The sequence below is a fragment of the Rattus rattus genome, chromosome 2 (assembly GCF_011064425.1).
Source record: "Rattus rattus isolate New Zealand chromosome 2, Rrattus_CSIRO_v1, whole genome shotgun sequence".
NCBI lineage: Eukaryota > Metazoa > Chordata > Mammalia > Rodentia > Muridae > Rattus > Rattus rattus.
Genome location: NC_046155.1, coordinates 128,449,847 through 128,467,550, shown reverse-complemented (window position 1 = coordinate 128,467,550; position 17,704 = coordinate 128,449,847).

The following is a 17,704-nucleotide window of genomic DNA, read 5'->3' as shown; positions in this document are numbered from 1 at the left end:
TCCTCTGAGTATATGCTGGGACTGTTAGCTTGGTGCTTTTGCGAGACTCCTCACAGTGGGAGCAGGTATGTCTCTGACTCTTGTGCCTGCTCTCAAGATCCTTTTCCTCCTATTGGATTGTTTGATCCAGCCTCAGTAGGACAGCTTTTGCCTTGTTTCATCATGCTTGGTGGTAGTCCCTTGGAGGCCTGCTACTTCCTGAAGAGAAATTGGAGTGAGAGTGGATCTGGGGATGGGGGAGGAGTGAGAAGAGGGAAATCTGTGGTTGGGATGTACTGTATGAGAGAAGAATCTATTTCCAATAAACAAATAAGGAGAAAAAGTGGAGCTCTTTAGAAACCCCAACTGCCAGGATTTCATAAACTCTAGGCAAGTTTAACTTTTCTTAAACTCAAGACAATTCTTCATCCAGAGTCAAACCAGACGAGAAGATACGCATTACATTATATGTAAAAATGGCAGGACACCCAGATATAGTTGGACAGCTGCAATCCCACCTGTGCTGGAATGCTCTGTATTAATTTAGAGCAGGCACAAACCGCTACCTCTCATCCTACAGATTACAGTCTCAAATGCAAGTCAATAATTACCTCAAATTACCCCCAAACAGCGTAGCTTTAAAAATACCATTCATTTCTATAGGTCAAGGAGCCATATGGGTCTAATGGGCAGATCTGGCACAGGAGGTTCCGTCAGCTTCCATTAGGTCACACGTTGCCTGCAGGGTGGTGAGTTGCATTGTGTTACCGTGACCATGGAAATAGCTGCCCCAATACTTGAAATGACTGCAGTGAGGAAGAAGATACAACTACAAGGAAATGAACGATTAAAAAAAAAAACTAGAAAGTCTTCCAGGATGATGATCATACCCATGGGGGAGAAGAACTCTGAGAGGTAAATGGGAAGTTATATGTAGAACGACTGATTCTGCTGGGCTCAAACAGAGTCAGTTCACAAGTTCCTGAGAGGTCTTGAGGATTCTTGTACAAAGGACAAGCTAAGCTATCAAAGACCCCACTGTGTGACTAGCCCATGAGCTCTCCTTGACAATCCTGTCCTTACTTCACTGGTCATCTAATCTGAGTGGACCCCAGAAATTCTCAGGGTACCAGATACAACACTGCACAAAGAGATGGACATTACAAGGACAGAAAATTAAGAAGACACAAGATCACACCTGCCCTAAAAATGCCACACTGTGGAATTTGGAACAGAAAGTTTCCCTTCTCTGCAGATAAAAACAGCCTGGATACCAAAGTCTGAGAATGCAAGGTACTTTAAAGCTATTAAAACATACTAACAAATGTCTTAATTAGGGCAGGCACAAGGAGGCCCATTAATCTCCTTCTGGTCCCCTCTGAAACTGCTTCCTTCACGATGCAGCCTTGGTTTTGTTTCTACATTACCAACATTCTGGGACAACACAATTAAAGCCCTCCCCAAATAAGATTCTATACACTAGCTACTATTTATGACTCTCAAGACAGAAGCTACAACACAGTACATTTTGCTGGTCTAACTTCATGAATATATTCTTGGGCTTTTTTTTATCTCCTTACCCCTCCAATAGTTTTATCTTTGTTTAGAACACCAGAGAAGAAAGAGAATAGGGTCTTATTGTAGGTGAGGGCATCTGAGAGACGCAAACTTAAGAAAACTAGAACATTATGCAGTCCAAAGCTGACCAAAGCTGGAGAGAGAGAAGAATGACTAGAAATCACTTGTCCAAAATTCAAGTCCTATTTAGACATTTGCATGGAGATATTCATATTAGCATGCTCTTTGCCTAGCTTCATCCTTTGTAGCTTGACCCTATGCCAGGACTGGCTCTCCTCCTAGAAGAAAGATTTCTTCCTGAACCTAGCTAGGATGATGAAGAAGGCTACCTAAACATGGAGTGGTCATCAAGGGCCCTGAAGACCTGTTTCAGAGTTCAGAGCTGAAAAGAGAAATGTTGGTTTGCAGACCAGCAGGCATGCGAGGAGTCCCATGCTAACAGTGTTTTTATGTAAAATTGTTGCTCACCTATGCTGAGATGGTTTAACAGTGGACACACCTGAGATATCTAAATGGAAGAGTTTGAGTGGGGGTGCTATAGTTTAGTACTGAAGCTAGAGACAGACTCAGTGAACATGAAGGGTGTTATGAGGAGTTTTAAGAAGGGAAAGAGCAGAAGGAACACAACAACAGTAGGTAAGTTCCAGGAGTCACACCATTTTTATAGCAAGGACTAAGTGGTATCCTGATCAAGGCTGAGGCAAGAGAACAGAGGTTCCTTCTGGGCAGTGCCCAGAGGCCAATTCCCTCACTGTATATAATCTCACAACCTCTCACATTTCCTTCGTTTTTGCAAGAATGAGGCAGGTATCATAGTACATTCTCTGATTCATGGGTTGACACCTAATCTATAGGGTGAAGCTACTCTTTTCCCAGAGTTCTAAAGTCTGATTTTCTGACCGTTTATCACACGCATGTATCCGTACATGGTTGCATAGTGTCAATCTGTGTTTCTCAAAGAAGCAATGCTCTTGTCTAGCCCAGGGCCTTCCCACCTACTGACAACCCCTAACCTCCTTCTAGAAGCACCATTCTCTGTGATTTGGGTAGTCCTGACTTTTTCTCACCATTCAATTTACTGTTTAACCATCAGAAAAATCTTTGCCTTTTCCAGGGCACCATGCTATCAGTATATGAATAGATGATAGATAGATGTAGATAGATACAGAGATAGAAATAGAGATAGATGATAGATGACAGATGACAGAGACAGAGATAGATATATAGATGATATATAGATATAAGATATACAGATATACAGATACATAGATATAGATAAAGATATAGATATAGGTAGATATAGATCTATCCATCTAGATAAAGATATAGGTAGAGATATAGAAAGACAGATAGATAGATAGATAGATAGATAGATAGATAGATAGATAGATAGATAGATAGATAGGTAGAAGATAGATAGATAAATAGATAGATCTATATTTATAGAACTACTGTTTAAGATTACCCATCCCCCAATCACTAAAGTATTCATTTTCTTCTTTCTCTTATGACAATGCCTGGGTCTTAAGAACAGCATTTTTATGTGATGTCATGGCTTTAGGTTGCACACTTAAAGCATTGTGTGGCACATGGCAGATGCCCGACACATTTATATTGGATGAGGAAGCCTCGCAAGTAGAGAGGTGCAGATGACAGATAAGAAGAGGCCCTGCGGATGCAGATCTGTCCCTTAGTTCCCTTTTCTTCCGGATACATCCTTCCTCCCTCTGGCACCAACTCATCAACTGTGAAGGGACCCATCTGTGCCATTGCAAGAAGCAGTTCCCCAGGGAGTTGGGCGTTGTGACTCGCTGTAGGCATCTTCTGTGGGTGCTAGCCGAATCGTGGGAAGATTCACATTGCTCTGTCCCAGGGACACATCTACAGGACAGCCTTCACGTACAATAGCCGAGGCAGAGACCAGACAGGAGGCATTAAAAATTAAACAACAGAAGTGTCAATTGGCTTCCAATCTCAGGTTTATAGACATGAGAATGCTTAATGACAGGTGGCCTCTGTAACAGAGGTGGCCTCAGAGACACATTTCGCTTGATTTTATTTTTTAATTAACTTTTATTTTCAGTATTTTGTCCTTTTTCCTGCCCCTACTGGCTTGAAATTTAAATAATAAAAGGCTCACCATGGTTTCCAGAGGGCTGGGAACAGCTCCTGCCCAGGCTGCATGCAAGGCAATCTACACATCACTCTGCCCCTGAATTCTCCCACTGCCAACTGGCACACATGGTATCCCCTGATAGGGCTCCCAAATGCAGTTCTTTAAGCTAAAGAGTGCACTTCTTAACCACTTTCAACTGACAGCATCCTAATTACCTATTTGGGGCATCCTAAAATAGCATTTCTTCCTGTTCGGGGTCTTATCCATCCTCTACACGGCATGCCAGCAGCTTGGTACTTTTTACTCAGCATCTATCAAGTGTGCCTGTTATATAGATATAGTCTAAGTCTTCCTATGTGGCACGAAAACAAATGTACTCAAAATTAGAATACAGCAGGTATCAAGTTGTGTGTGTGCGTGTGCATGTGTGTGTGTGTGTATCTGTGTGTGTGTGTGTGTGGGTGTGGGTGTCTGTAAAACATCCATACACGTATGTAAGCGTAACAAGACCAGCAAGTAACCTATAGAGCTTGTTTTCCTATGGATTCTGTCGTCCCACATTCATAATCCTATCTCAGTTTCAGTCATTTGAGTTGAAGGCAGTGAGATTCTAGCCACCTACTGAAGTCCGTGTTGAGACCTTGAGAGATTGAGTAACTTTCCCAAGGTTGTACATACACCTAATGACTGAAGTGACACAGAGGTGAACCTGGGCACTCAGACTTCAGAGCTATTCTCCCCAACCCCATGTCAGACCCAAGCATAGGAGAATGCAGAATGAGGCAAGCAGAAATATAATTTGGGAAATATAATAGGAACTAGACTGTGCCAGATCTTAAATGCCATGAAAAGACATTTGGACCTTATTCTGTAAGTCAGAAAGAAATATCAGGTTTGGAACAAAAGGTCTTCGAATGAAAGGGTTGACAGCTTTAACCTGGTACTTTGTCGTTTTTGTTCTAATTTGAAATTGTGTGTGTGATTTGTGTATGCTGACTCTTTCTTCCCCAACTCAATGTGCCACATTAACAGAATCCTTGCAGGACTGGTTCTGCATAGTGTCCTCAATGCCCACAACAGTGTTTGGCATGGGTAAAGTAATATCTATCGTGGCAAACCAAGAACACAAGGTTCAAGCTTGTATGCTGTCCCAACCTTGACTACCTGGTGACTTTGAACCAAACACACCTGATATTACCACCCAACACTGTAAAGTTGCTGTTGAGCAATAAAGGGGCCTAGACCTAGCTCTGTCCATTTCAGCCCACTCTTCAGCACTCACTCAGAATGTAAACAGTAGCTTTTGGGTTATTTGTAGACGGTCTTGTTCTACACTGGCCTGCGATTACCACTCTCTTCATGATCTGATTTGAAAGGGAACCCTGTCAAAAGAGACCATCTTCACTACCTCCTGTGCAACATTAATTGTTGTATCCATAGTGTTGTATCAATCAGCTTTATTTGAACAGTACTGAGAGAAGAAAAGGCAAAGGAACACTTTTGGCCCATAACTCCCCTCTCGCTGTTCATGTGGACCCTCGCTTCATTGCCTCCTCCACACTTAGTACAAAGCACTTAACCTTCCACGGGATATTTTTATGCTCCATTTTCTGTGCCATTACGAAGGAGCTGAAGGTAAATGGAGTACACTTTGGATGGGCACTGTCATCACCCACTTACATGGTCCCCACCCTTCCTGCTTCCTAAAAGGGAAGTGCACAGGCAAAGAGAGTGAAGGTGTTTTTAAAGGCGAGGCTTTTCAGAGTCAGCTCAGCTAAGATAAATACCTTTGCTTGGAATGTCAAACAGACATCCAGGATTGAGCCATCAGGATGAGGTGTAAGGAAACCTGGGAATTCCTCTGGGAATGCACCATTCTGGATGCCCTGTTCATTGTTTCTGTAGATCTTGGGCCTCTCCCTCCTCACATTTTTTTAAAGGAAACTACTTGCTTTGTGACTGCTCTCAGGGATATTGTTAAGGTTAAAACAGAAGGTGCTTTTGCTTCTAACAATGCAGTTTGGGTAAGAATCATCAGTTAGCACATATCTGCTCTGTAGCAGTGAGTTCAGTCAGCCCCACTGCCAGGCACACAAGGTCCATTTGCCAGACAGAACCCTCACACTGTGAGTACGTGGTTTCTTAGAAATGAAGTCAGGTCTATTGGTTAAGGTAGTGTTACTGCTGTTCCTTGCCAAATGGACCCTCCAGAAAACCATTGCTTTTTCACAATTGGGTGGCTGGTTTCTAAAGTCCCTTGTCCCAAGAAAAGAAGTAGAACTCTGGTCTGTTTAGATCTGAGACTAAACAAATATCAATGGTTGTGAAATGAATCTTGTTCTCTAAAATGCACTGGGACCTTAAAGACCAACACTTAGAATGTCACTGGATTTGAACTGGGGTCTTCATAAAGAAAGTCAAGTTCAGATGTAACTACAGGGTAGAGTAAAATCCAGTATGACTAGTGTTGCTATACAGCAGGCTAAGGAGACATTAAAAGAGATGTGCAGACTGTGAAGACAATGCAAAATTTATGAGAAAACACCATACTGGGACAGAAATGGAGACTGGAGTGATAATAGGACCACTGAAAGGATGCTCACACAGAGTGCTCATTAGGAAGTAGCATTTGGTACATGTCTTGAACATGGAGCCTTAGAACAAGGAGATGATCTATTCTCAGTAAATCCCCTGATCAGTGGGATTTTGTTACTGAAGGCCTAGAAAATGGACTTGGGAACACATCATTTTAATAGAATTGTCACAGTGCCAGCCAAGACTGTAAGGGAATTTCAGGAGAAGGACCAAAAGAAGTTCCTGGAGATTATTGAGCCACCATTGATGTGGGAACAGGACCTATGGTTGATTTGCTGCCTATTATGATACCCATACCTAGAGCATGAGGGGTACATAAGAAATATTTATCAAAATGAAATAAACAAAAGTCCCTCTCCATTTAATCTTCTGTTTATCTTAAACCCTTCTGCATTTCTTTCTGAAAATTCCGATTGAGGGAATACAGACAAAAGGATAGTGACACCACGTATTTCTTTTTTGCTTTCTCTCAAGATTATGAAGCAATAACTGGGTGGTTGATCCCTGAGGTCCCACCCACTGTTTCATCAAAGGAAACTGAGCTTGGGTGCAACTCTGGGGCTTGAGAAATGATCAAGGAATTAACCATGGCTGTGCATCTGGCTTCTCTCCCTCTTGATAAAACACAAGGAGCTGTGTGTCCCCTTACAAACACCTTAGTGTGAACTCGGCCCCGAGTCATATTGGGTTGGGCCTTCTTCATGGTAAGACTCAGAAACAGACTTATTCTCTATAGTTCTTAGTTTTACTTGAGTTCAAGGAAGATTAAGGAGAGAAGAAAGAGGAGAAGGAGCTAGAAATGATGGAAGAGAATCAGAGGAGTAGCTACTACTATTGATAAAGCTCTAATATACTATGTACTTGTTTATATATATATATATACATATATATATATATATATATTCTACAAGCTTTTTTTCATGTGCGTTCACGTGTGTGTGTGTGTGTGTGTGTGTGTGTGTGTGTGAAGATTTGTTTATATGAGATCATGTGCATGCCAAAGACAGGAAGTGAATGTTAGAGAACAACAACCAATGCTGGTCCTTGTCTCTCCCCCTGCTTTGAGAGAGGGTCTCTTGATTTCCACTGTGAGTGACAGGTATTCTAACTACATTACCTTTTATAATCAGCACAAAATTATTGTTATTATCCTCCCTATTTTCTGCCAGAAGAAAATGAGTCCTATATGCAACACTACTAGTGAATATTGACATTACAATTCATGTTCAAGTTCATAGAAAGCCAAAGTCCATTTTATTAGGTACTCCACTGAGGTGCCCAATCAAACCAGAACCTCTGTGTGACATCAAATAGTGCTGTGTTCCTGTGTGATGCCCTGGTAATGCAGCAGACAGGATGGCAAGTCTGTCACTGTTGAATCTTCATTTTTATTCGGGAACAGTCTGTCTGGCTCATTCTTCTAATTCAAAGGATAAATTTCTCCCAAAGTGCACAAAACCCCACCGACACACACACACACACACACACACACACACACACACACACACACACACACACACACACACTTCCCCGCTCCGTGCTAGTCCAGTGAAATATACTATTGGCACTTTCTTAATAACTGTGGTCTCCAGAGAAAACCATGTGAAACACATCAGTTTCTATCTACAACTGACAAAGGCAGGAGGAAAAAAGTGCTGGGAGGCTGTTATCCCAGTGGCCGGCCACCCGCCCTTTCCTGGCCAGCATTTCTTTCCTGGATAGTTCCGGCTTAAGAAACGTTATTCACTCTGCTCCTCCCTCTCCCCCTCTCCCATCTCAGCTTGATACTTGAAGCCTCAAAGTCTAGAGGAAGAAGGAAGAGGAGAGGGAGGGATAGGGGACAGGAGGGCATCACTGAGAAGAACAAAGACCCGTTGAACTCCGGAAGCTTGTGGAAAAGCTGGCCAGAGGTGCAGGCTTCCAGCAACATGAAAAGATGAGCTAGGAGGAGGATTCCAGGAACTTCCTCTCCTTGTGTTGTGTCCAGGTCATAATGGTGCTGTGATTATGCTGCCAAGGCTCATTAAAACAATAAACAAACCACAAAGGCAGTTACTAAGAGCTCCACTCTCCTACATACTTACAAACTTGCTGAAAGGGAAGAGGAATGGAGCCCTGCTTGCTCCCATTTACCAGCCAGGCTCCTGTAATCTGGTAAGAGTGAGAGTGATTAAAAAAAAAAGGAGCAGAAACCTGTGCATCCTGCTGTATTATGCAGGATGATTGGGAAGGAAGGAGTGAAGGTGGTTAAGTATTCAAGAAAAAGTATTGTAGGTGGATCTTTCTGGATAATGAGAAGATCTCAATTGAAATATAAAGTCTACATTCAAGAGGACAGTTTTCTTTGGGCGCTACAGAAAAGTCCTTACTTATGCTATTCTGAAAGAATGGCTGGCAACATTTTCCAAATGCATCCCTGGGTGTGGATGCGTATGAATTAATGAAGGAGAAGGAGGAGGAGAGCTGAAGGAAATCACTTGACATGTCAGAACTTCCCATTTCTCTGACACCTCTCGTCTTTGTCATCTCAAACCTCAAACAGCTTTGTTTAAGACAGAACCAAATAACTCCATAATTTCAACAATGAAACATAATAGGGGGATTTAATCCTAAATGGCCCATTTCTCAAATAGAATCTCACTAAGATTCTAATCTCAATTAAGATTCGTTTTCAAGTATCATGTAAATATATCTCACAAAAACAACAACAAACATTAAAACTGGGAACACCCCAATTGTCCCCCATTCAGAATCAGCCTCAATCCAAAGTTTCTAACTTGTGCTTAATGACACACCCAAAATGAAGTTCTGTCCCCTTCAGCTTTCTGGGCTTTCCTCCTACTTGTGTCAAATGCTCACCATCATGTACCCAGTGGTCTTTTCGTTATGCTCTAAGTGAGAGTGTGGAGGACAAAGGAGTCACCTTCACTTCAGTCTCTGTTGTGGCTTATGTTTCAGCTCAAGACTTACGAAAACAGATTTGAGGATAAGCAGCTCTAATCTAGAAGGATCCACTTATTAGCAAGAACATGTAAATATAGAAAGAAAGGGAGGAAAAGAGGGAGGGAGGGGGAGGGGGAGGGAGGGAGGAGGAGGAGGGAGGGCGAGATGAGGGGAGGGAGAATCTTAGGCAGGAAGAATTTGGGGTAAAAAATATTGGTAAGAAAATTGTTGACTTCTTGCAAGAGTTAAGTAAGATGGAATCTAAAGAACTCAGCAGAACAAGTGATGCAAAGTGAAATAAAAAAATGTGGCCATCGAAATTATGACCTCTGGTTGTCAAAATCCTTCAGTCCCACAAAGACCTGGTTCACTTGAGTTGATAGCAATTTCCTTTCATATGGACTCTCTGCTATCCTATACCTGTACCTATAGAACAGATTTCTCACATACAGCTTCTCTGTGTGATGATTTTAGTATAGGAATAGAAATTTCTTCATGCCAACCCATGTGTCCCTGAGGAGGACTCCAAGCCTTTCACAGATGTTGCTTCCTACAATAACTCTGTGAACTGTGCACTGGCTGTTGTCTTCATGTCACAGACTAAGAAACTGAGATACAGAAAGAAGAAATTAAGTGTAGGGTGGCCAGACAGCGATTTAAGCTTGGCAGTTGGGTGCAGAGACAGAAAGACAGGCTCTGGGGGTGGGGGTGGGATCTCTGCTTACAATGAATATGTGGTACCCCATCACATCACAGTGAGAGTAGAATGAGTCCTTAATTTTTTATATCAGCAGTTCCACTGTCTCACGCTGGCCCTGGTTCATTGCAATAGAAAGGAAATTCAGCTTAATATCAGCACGTTGGTTTTAGTCACTTCGGAGCATCGCAACCTTCAGCAGGTCATTTAATATTTCAAAATCCCTGCTTCCCAGCCCCCACCCCCAAAAAATGAGAAAGAGAGAGGAAATTCTGAAAATTATGGCAATAATATATCCCAAATGCCTAGCTTCTGCTGTAGGTAAGTACTTACCTAATATGCTTTATTAATGTACAGTGAAAGCTGTAGGTAGTAGACATCAGATTTTATTGTGTGTATACATATTGTCTTGGTACCTTGTAACTGAAGAACAGAAAGAGATCCAGATGCTTCCTTGGTTGTGGTCTGAATAAGCAAACACATAAATAATGCCTATGTAATATAAATAGCTCATTCTGAAAGAGCATGGGAAAAAAGGTCTATTTGGCTGTGTTTGTACCTAAAAACCTTATAAGTAAAATAGCTCATGTCCTTTGATTTTGTGGTGACATTTAAAGTCTCCTTTAATATAACAAGTGATCTCTACATCCCTGAGGCTGCCCTAGTTCAAGGCCAGGGTACAGTCTCAGGTTGACTGGAAGGTAGACAGCACCACCTACTGAACTGGGATTTCCCACATTCCGGAAAAAGGTCGAATGTGAGTTGTGTCAAGGCCAAGCCAAGACATTCATGTCCAAGTTTAAACAGATCTTAAGTGAAAGGGACAGGATCCTGAGCAAGACAATATCTCCAGGAAGGGAAGGGTTTCAGTTGCTTACAGTGCCTTTCTCTGTCACATGTGAGCCATTGTTGGCACGTCCCACCGGAGGCAGGCAGTCCAGTGGCTCTTGTAGTAGTAGCTTTGATTAGGAACTGAACTGCAATTTCCTAGGGCTCATTCTCCACATAATTCAGCTGCGTTTCGCAGAGAAGTAACTTTCCTACAAACACTGCTAGAGGTCACAGAGCTCTCTGAATATGTGAGGATTTAATCACAAAACAAGTATTAGGATGCCCCCAAAAGAGGGGATCAGTCATCAGAATTTTGGCTTGTCTTCTTAGTAAGCCACAAGGAAAGACTTTTGACCTTTGGCTCTGTTTACCTACTTTCCTCTCAGGTGTCTAAATGTCAGTTGAAGGGAAGGATAGAAGAGTACACTGTCTGCCTGTTTAGCACTTGGCACTACTGATAGCTGAAATGTGACACAGGTCATGTGTACAGGGCAAGTGTTGTGACCATTTGGGATGTGAATGACATAAGGCATTGGCCAAGTGGCTTGCAAGCGGGAAGTAGATACTCTTTCACTTAATGCCATATGAATCTCTCTCATTGACCACCCTGACATCTTCCCTTTAATAAACCTGTTCCCATCATCTATCACTTACAACTCTGCTGGTGATGTTGTGTGAGGCTCAGGACCGCAGAAAGCACAGCTTTAAAGTAGGGACTTTCTCTGCCTGGGAAGGCTTAACACATAGCAGCCGTCTCCAAAAACACAGTCTTGCAACCTTTGCATCTACTAATTGTTTCCTTTATTTATGCAAACGTGATGTCCATTTAGTGGAGAGCACTCTTTGAATTGTTACCTCTTTCTTGGTTAGTAACCTTCTCTCAAAATGTGGGGTGGACTCAGTTCCCAAACAGCCAGGTAATCCTGAATAGGAACAATACACCACATCCCTCTGTGATGACAGGCTCTGAAGTTTGGAATGCTACCTGCCCGAAAGAGAGTTTCAGCTTATGTCAGTATCAACTTTTAATAGGTTTCCTCGGAGGTAACCCCATTATAAGCTGAAGGGTGTGCAGAATTGTAGAACCAGTGAAGAAAGCCTCTGACAGAGCAGTGTTCACAGGACAGCTGAGGGAAAGGCAACTGAGGGAAGAAAGATTGGAACTTGATTTAAAGATGGAAAGGAAGAACTTCTGAAGGATTCAGCTGAACCAAGAAGTCACTGGCACTGCCATCTCTGCTTACCCTGTGACCCCAGCAACCCCTTGTTAGCAATCCCAAGGCTCTTCGAGGAACCCAGTCCTTAGAGGAGACTCTAGGAGAGCATGGGGAGGGCTTCAGGCTGCCGCATTTCCTTCCTTCAGCCTCAGCTGTAAAGCTTGTGTGAGCCCATGCTTCCAAGCTACATTGTAATCCAAGCAGTCTCTCCCACTAAAGCTCTGTGTTCAGTGTGTGTGTGTGTGTGTGTGTGTGTGTGTGTGTGTGTGTGTGTGTGTGTGTTCTGTGTTACTTTCTCTTCCTGTCTCCTTTGTTCTTTTCCTTTTTTTCTGATTCTCTCAGTCTCTGTCTCTCTCTCTCTGTCTCTGTCTCTCTCTCTGTCTCTCTCTCTCTCTCTCTCTCTCTCTCTCTCTCGTTCTGTCTTTGTAATTCTTCCTTTCTGAGTATGTGTCTCTAGATCTCTAGATTTAGCTCTATCTAGCTCTGTCTCTGTCCCTCTCTGTGTGTCTTGTTCTGTGACTGCGATGGTATCCGTCCCTGTGTTTGCATCTGTCTCTGCTTTCCTCTAGCTCCTATCTCCTCTCCTGCTCCCTTTGTTTCTCCATCTGTGCATGGCCTATTTGCTCTCAGTTGCTCTGGGCTCTATTCACATGCTAGCAGCATTTAGCAGAAAAAAACATGACTGTCTTTTCTTCCTATCTCTGCAACTCACTGTTCACTCAGATCCCTGACAAAAACTTCTTATTCTTTTCCTTTCTGCCTTTCTGAGTCTCTCAGTTTCTGTCTCACTGTCTTTCTCTGACTCTCTGTCTCTGTGTCTCTCTGTCTCTGTCTCTGTCTGTCTCTGTCTCTGTCTCTCTCTCTTTCTTGTGTGTGTGTGTGTGTGTGTGTGTGCATGTGCGCGTGCACGTGTGCGTGTCTCCATCTTTGTACTTTTTCCTCTCTGTGTATACCTTAAGCTCTGGAATGCATATTTATTCCTGAATATAGCAGTCCTCTGAGAGAAGCTGTACCTCTCTGGTCTGAAACTGTAAAGAACTGAAGGGCAGCAGCCCATTAAATACACAGCCTCCTTCAGTCTTTCTGGAAGGTCCAGAGACATTATGGGTTCCTAATGACTGAGGACTCTCCACATTCTGCACATTGGAGTGCCTGGAGCAGCCACTGGAGGGAGGCCTGAAGTACAGCTCACGATCACCCCCTCCTTGTGTCTTCTTGGCATCAGATCCGTGGCTTGGTGTCCTGCCACAGCTGTGCAGACAGCAGAGTTTAACCTTGTAGGTCAGAGGGCAGCCAGGCACTAGCTACCAACTGGCTGCCTTCCTGTGCTTCATGACTCTCCCTTCTCTTATAGACTCTGACAGGAGGGGCCACAAGGTGTCACCCCTTACCCCTGACCCCAGGACTTAGAGACGCAAACAGCCTTCTAATACTTGCCTTATTTTCCAATGAATGAAACTTGGCAGAGTCCACATTAATAACTGATACCAGAGGGCACATTCTGAAATACAGGAGACAAGGGTGACAGCTCGTCAACGGCTCTCTCTCCTCTCTCTCTCTCTCTCTCTCTCTCTCTCTCACTCTCTCTCTCTCTCTCTCTCTCTCATGCACATACACGCAAGCGCGCACACATACACCCCAGTAGGCTTATCAAAGCCATCTTGTGAATCTTCAGTTGATTAAAGATGAAGATTGAAATGCATCCTAATAACCAGAAAATAACTTACATTCTAACATCTTGATTGTGCTAGATTCAAAGGGCAGCAAGATGTGTTGAAATGCACATATCTAATCACCGGCAGAATTAACAGATTCGCAGAGGTTCTGCTTGAGAACATTATGTGTTGCTGCAACACAGCATAATCAAATTCCCATTTAATTTTATTAATGCTAAAATTCAGACTATTTGCACATTTCCATTATTCCTAATATTAATTTGGGGGGTTATTTGAAAAGCACAGTTTTAAATGGTTTCTCTCCCATAGATATTTTTAAACCAAAGCCACACACATTAATATTATATTATTTGATTAAAAAAGAATAAGCCCCCTTTCCTTTGCTCTTCATTCCAACAACCCAGCCTCTTCTTATACACAGAGTTGGATAAGTCCCAAAGGTATGACTCCCTTTCTGAGCAAGTGAATGTTCCCCAAAGTGCTCTCCCATCTGTCCTGCTTTCTGTGCTCTCTGCACCAGGATCTGTCACCAGTGGTGTTTTTATATTGGCCCACTGTCCTACATGGGCTGGCTAAGACCTTCACAGTTTCACTTCACTTTTTCCATTACCCAAACCTTGAAACTCGGAAAGTGTGAATTTCAGTGTATCCCTTCCATTCACCTAAGAGTCCCACGGGACAAAGCAGTATGCCCCTAACCAATAACTGTACTCTTGAGCATGTTTCTCATGATTGTCATTAGTCTTCATTATCCAAAAACTCATAATTTTCCCCCCACAGTGCCCACACAAAGCTTCGTTTTCATTCATGAGTCTGGCTGTTTGGTATCAAGTCTAAGCCAAGTCCTACCTTTACATTGTAAAGACTGACCATAGCCCCAGAGCTGTTGTCTCATAGGCCGAACCTTCTAGCCCAGGTCATCCACTTGAGAGCTGCATGGTCTGGGTTACTTCATTTAAACCTTCTGCATAGGGAGAGGATGCTGCCCTCACATTTAGGGGTTTTTACATAATATAAACAAGACCAGAATATGTAAAACACGTGAAGAAATGGGAGTCACCACTGAACAAGTGTACTCAGGTACAAGTATTAGGAATGAAATCCAAGCCGGCAGTGGCGTATGGGTTCCAGTAATATTTTGTTCTTGGACACACTCACTTGCAATATTCATTTGCATTTATATACCCATATATTGATTGACGATAGACAATATAATAAAGGAGTAGACTCTATCATCTTATTCTCTCTGAGGTAAGTAAACAGAGATCTGCTGCTCAATACGTTATGTATTGGATTTTAAGCTCAGCATTTTTGAACAAGAAGTCTATGGTATGAGTTAAGGTGCCATTGAGTTGGATGGATTGTAGGAAAATACAGATCCATATGAAGAGTCAGGCACATCGCTTACAGCTCAGTCCAAGGTGACCCTGTACCCATGTCCCAGATATTAAACTGTATTCTTATGTAAATATTTTTTGCCTTAAAAGGCTCATAGGAGCCCATTCGTTCCTTTTCAACATCAGAGCTTACAAAACATAACTAGACGTCTAGATATTGTTTAAAGTCTTAGGGTTGAGTTGATATGCATTACTCCTTGTCAGGTCCAAGTGAGGAGGCCTCTACTCTGGAGGTACAGGATCACTACGCACAACCTCCTGTGTTGGAAAAGAGAGCACATCACTCAGCTTATAGCAGCACAAGTGCCTCTGGAGAGAGCTTCCCAAGGCTGCACCCAGGCTCACCATCCGTCACCAGGGAATTGTTTATACCTGGATCTGGAGGGTAAGGGTTATATAGAAAGGAACAATCACAAGTTCTTGACTGCCAGACTTGAGTTTTCTCTGCAAAGATACTGCTTTACCGAACAACTTCTCTGCCTCTTTTCTGGAATTTTCTCATAAATAGGGTCAATAGAGTTGCTACATTGCACCTATTGCCAGGGCTGACCTAAGAGGCATGAACTTGAGATATACCCCAACATCTCATGCCTATCTGAACCTTCTCCTCCAGTGGCCGTGTAGGCCAGAACATGCTTGCTCTTCCTACTGACTCAAAGGAACACAGGATACTGGATGCATCACTACTCTTTAGGATCAGGCACGGTTCCTGGGGCACTCCATCTCTTGCTCACTACCTGTTGGTGATGCTATTTTGCCGGTGATACTTGCTACCAGGTCCCGTCCTCCTGTCTGAAGCCCTGACCTCCCTGGAATTTGCAAGTGGTTGCCTTCTTCTGCTGAATGTATTTTGGTTTTAACTGCTCCTGTGTCTTACCTAACTCCTCAACTCTACTGAAAGCATAGTTATGTGGGCTGTAGGCCACATTCCATAGGAAGACCTCAGGCTCAAATTAGAAATAGAAATCATAGGTCTTATGTTCAGATAACTAGCACTGAAAATCTTGTTGAATTGTTTTCACTTGAAAGAGCTGTCTTTGCACATTTGTCTCTTAGCAACAGCATCTGGTGTTCGACCTATTCCAATAGCCTTGGGTGGACTGTTCTTCCTTAGCTGGTGTCGCGGAGCTATGTAAAACATTATGTTTATACAGGAGAGGCAGTCTAGTTGCTCACTAACCTTTGACTCTCTTTCTAACTCTGGCTTTATAGGCAGGCAATACACAGCAGTGGATAGAATTTGGTAAATACATGGTAACCAGGCTTCCTTACATCTTTTATATCTTCCTGTGCTGGCCATAAAGACAAAACCATATTCCCAGAATTTCAAGACTTGACTTGTGGGTTTCCTTTGAGGATAGGATATAGCATGTGACTCATCAGAGATGTGGAAGATAATAACAATAATAAGAAAATGATTTAATCACTAGATGTGGAGAACAATCTCACACAATGTTGCCTGCCTGGTGCTTTGGCTTGCAGACATGAGTCAGCAGCTGTTTCTGCCATAGCTTCTCTGTCCCTGTTGATCCTACAAAAGGTTTTTTGAATCCCTGGGCTAAATGTGTTTAGTGCCATGATGAAGGGTCCAGCTTCAGGGCAATGGCTGCAAGGTGGAAGAAACAAATACTGACACCAATTTATGCCATTCTCTATGAGCTTGTATTTATCTATCTATAGTCTTCTCGTGTCTATCCTCGCTCCCTGCCTCTTCTGTAGAACTCATGCTCTGGCACACACAGCCTTTATAAGCTCATATAATCAGCTCTGCTATGGCATAAGAACAGGATACTGTGCTTGTATATATTAGTGAGTATATATCATATACAAGTGAGTATAGTAATCAACGTTAATATTTTGCTTCTTTGATTAAACCTGACTAATACACTTTTGCACTTACCTGACTAATACACTTTTGCACTTTGTTTTCTCTCTTTGATCAACTTTAGATCATCCTTAGAGGAAATGTTGACTTCCAAAGTGGTAGAAGATGTTTGATTATCTGACCACATCTACACAGAAAGCTGGGGTTAAAGGCAGTGTCTTAAATGTTTCAGCCTCCGTCCACTGCCAGGAAGCCTGGTAGATGAGAGTTTAGGGAAGGCAGCCATTGTTAGAGTTCTGCCTTTGTCTAGAATTTCTGTGGATGTTTTTGTGTTTGTTTGTTTGTTTGTTTCACTAATAGTGGTGTGTTGGAACCAAAACAAAAATAATATGGGTGCGCCAAATGTGATGGTACCCAACAAGTATAACAATATGAAGCTCCCAATTGTACAATTCTTCCTGATGGCAATAGTGGAATAATTACAGCGAGCTGTGAAGACATGTTCTTTATCCACCAGAGTCCCCTAAATGAGTAGATGCAATGCTCACCTCAGACAATTCCTTAAACATAATGGGAAGGTAGACCATGTAAATGACTTGGTTTTCATGCTCTTGACCACGGACAGTGATTGACTGAGATTCTCAGGAGTGTCATATTCACTCCTGAAACAGAACATTCAACTGTTCATATTGAATGTGATCATATCATGCCATCTATGCTGTGTAATCTCCATTTATAGTCATTGATGACAGTGTTTGGTAACAAGGTCAAGTTCAAATTCTCTTTTTTCTGTAAAAAGAGAAAAGTTGTGATTGACCACAAAAGCAAATAGCTTGTTTTATATTGAAGA